The sequence below is a fragment of the Dipteris shenzhenensis genome, chromosome 24, assembly GCF_047967505.1.
Source record: "Dipteris shenzhenensis isolate YYH24624 ecotype China chromosome 24, Dip_SZ_1.0, whole genome shotgun sequence".
Classification (NCBI taxonomy): Eukaryota; Viridiplantae; Streptophyta; class Polypodiopsida; order Gleicheniales; family Dipteridaceae; genus Dipteris; species Dipteris shenzhenensis.
Genome location: NC_141619.1, coordinates 27,547,100 through 27,550,388, shown reverse-complemented (window position 1 = coordinate 27,550,388; position 3,289 = coordinate 27,547,100). Strand labels below are relative to the sequence as shown.

The window sequence follows — 3,289 nt, the reverse complement described above, 5'->3', positions numbered from 1 at the left end:
ATTGAGGAATTTCCCTCAATTTAACATGAGGGTCTCGATTCTATATTTCATATATATTAAGTAAGATCCAAGATACTTGAAATTTAAAATGGTATCAAAGAGTTCACATTTTAAAATGTAAATCATAACATTTGACAAGAATTGAGATTGTTAAGCCTTAAAAATGAAAATACTAATCTTAGAATCTCACATATGACCTTAAGCTAGAACCTAGAATGCAAAATCCATGTTGATGAGACTAGAAGTGGATTTTAGAATTGAAAGAGTATTCATGTGAAGTTCTTGAGTGAAAATGATTATTATAATATTTGAGTGAATGAGCAAAGTAAGAAAATATACCTTTCAAACTCTGCTCCCATCTCCTCTAAGGAGATGTTTCCAGCCTTCACACGTGCTAGAACTCTTACTATTAGAGATGTATCATGAATTCCTTGCAAAGATCTCCAAGGTGTTATCTTCATGTCTTCAGGAAGAGGCTTTATGGCTTCATCTACCTTGGCTTTCCCACGAGAGCTAGAAGGAGCCTTCAACATCTTTTGACCTTCGAACTTTCCTTGCTCCTATAAATCAAGAATCTCTTCTTGTGGGTTCCAGACATCCCCATCACGAAATGCCAACTAAAAATAGTTATCATAATGCTTGACGTTAGGTTTTTGGTCAGCACCACATGCATTATTCTTGTGTACTTGTAGACCACATATCTCACAAAGCGCAACTCAAAATTTATCATCAACAATCCAGCCTTCACTTTGTTGCTTGACCCATTCATTATGAAAAGAATCTAATTTTTTGAATGAAAGTCATCTGTAAGTGATAATCTGAGTCAACATTGTGATCCATGGATAATATTGTACACTCCTCATCAGTCAAACCCACATAAATCCAACAAATTGCTGCCTTATAACTGTCAATGTGGTCATATTCTAGACAATGTTCTTTTTTGCAAGCAATCCGTGGGTTCCACCTAGAACATAATACTTGTAAGAGTCTACTTGAGACTTTATCCATAAGTTCTTTGTAGGACATTGATCCCTGTCCACCACCAAAACAAGTAGTGGTGGCACCATGGCTATAGGTTTTGATTTCATTTTTCTCTTGAGGTTGGAAACATGCATTTCATTGATACGCCGTAGTTGAAGTGGCCTTTTTCTGGTCTTGGGATCAATGGGAGGTAGTTCAATACAATTGACAGGTAGCTCACAAGGTAAAGGATCGGCCATCTTTGTCTTCTTACACATCTCGCAGGTAGCATTATCTAAATTCTCACCTTGTGGAGGTGACAAGGGTGCACCTTGACCTAAGGGCACAATCTCAGCTTCACTGAAGAGTTGTTTCTCCCTTTTTTTGCCTTTACTACGTTTTGTTCTTGTGTCTTGCATAGAAGGTTCTTGAGCTGGCTCCTCTTCACTCGAATCATTAGTCTCGGTGTCCACATCTTCTTGCATCTCTTCATCTTCATCAGAGGTACTTGCAAAATCTAAACCAAAATACTCTCCATGTGCTCCGAAAATGCTTGACCAAAACTCTAAAATCCAATAAGAAAACAAGAACTTAGGAAAAGAACATGCAAATTACAGTTATAATAACTAGGAGATGAAGAGAAAATTTTCTTACCAAACCTCTTGTTTGCATCGCATCTTCAAAAAATTATTGTGTGCTTTGGGGATTGATCTCTTGTAGCTCAAAGTCCTTTTGAAAAAGGAGTACAACAACTTCAGATGATCCTAGTTCATGCTCAACCCGAAAGAACATCTTTTCTGGTCTTCGCTCCATTACATTTATGATGCGTCCAGCCAGCCCATTGGAATTGATTAGTATCACTTGATAAACCTTTATATTTAGTCATGAGTAAAAAGGTAGTAGCACGCTCAACTACTGTACTATGAAGGCCAGGAACTCCCATGGTCCATGTCCAACCATGCCGATACTTTGATTTTTTAGTCTTTCCGTCAAAAGAATCATCATTGCCAGTAGGTTTTGAAGCCTTTGGAATAGGAGCCTCCATCTCATTTGAACAGCACTTACCTATACGACCTTTCACTCTTGATGGTGTCGACTGGCTTTGTTGTGGAAATTGTTCTGCTATAAGAAGAGGCTTTTTTTAAGACACTCTCTCCCTTGTTGGCATGACTTCACTTTGCTGTAGAGATTGTTCAGGTGGAAGAAGCTCTCTCCTTGATGAAGCATTTGGTGAGTTGAGCGATCTTGTCTCTGCACATGTTGGACTCATGGGTGTTGCTTGCAAACGAGAACGAGTCAAGGAGCTTGAACACCCGAACCTTCCTCTTCCATCACCTCCCACCTCAGAAGGTGATGTATTTTTGGACATTTTGGACTTTTTCTTGGAGTGGAGAAGCTGGGATTGTGATGCCATTAGATGGAAAACAAATACTGCGATTAAGAAAACTTAATGAAGGAAAGATAAATTAGTGAAGAAGTGCTTGTAGAAAAGTAAGATTAGCATGCCCCATCACGAAGCACGTTAGAAATTGGATTCTAGAATCCAAACTAATCAAAAGAAGTTTAAAGAACAACTAGTGAAGTGGAAAGTAGCATGAAAGATGAAACCCAGAGTGTTGTAAAAGAACAATGAGTCGCAAATCTAAGAGGTAGGATTCCAGAATCCTAGTCTAAAAGGTACAGAAATATGAAAGCGCAATATTTACCAAAAAACATCTCAAAAATAGAAATTGAAGAGAACATTGCGAAATCTCTCCAAATTCACATAAAGTTTATGAAATTGGGACATAATAATAACAATATTTTGACCAACAGAGCACTTTGCTCATTTTAAACATCTAGAAATCATTGCTTCCACTTGTTAAAAAAAGCAAGAAAGATGTTAAATAAAGAACATTTCTCAAGAAAAACCCAAGAAATTTTAGCTTTTATAGAATTTGTAAACTAAACATGATTCTTGTTGGGAATTCTCACCTCTTTGTAAAGAGTGTTGGTGGTGGACAGCTTGAGCATAGGGAAGTGCTAAAATTATGTCTGTTGAATGGGGTTTTTGTGTGTTGAATGCAGAGTCACTGAATTTGAAGTGAAGAATGGAATTTGATCCACTAAGACTCATGAATATGTTGGAGAGGTGAAAGGAACAGAAGATCCATGACTATAACCACTTTCCCTTCTTCTTCTCTTTTTGACACGATTTGCAAGATTTCATAGCACCTGCTACATGTTTCCCCTAGGTATAGAGAACTTGGATTCTAGAATCCAATTTCAAGAAAAAAAGGGGTGTAAACGAGGGAAATAAACAATAGTTTGAAGCTTTTGCATGATGTAA

At 37.4% G+C, this 3,289-nt stretch overlaps 1 pseudogene; it reads right to left on the bottom strand.

Annotated features, from left to right (window-relative positions):
* Positions 1–299: 299 nt before the first annotated feature.
* On the bottom strand, positions 300–1,088 carry LOC147886438 (uncharacterized; annotated as a pseudogene).
* Positions 1,089–3,289: the final 2,201 nt, after the last annotated feature.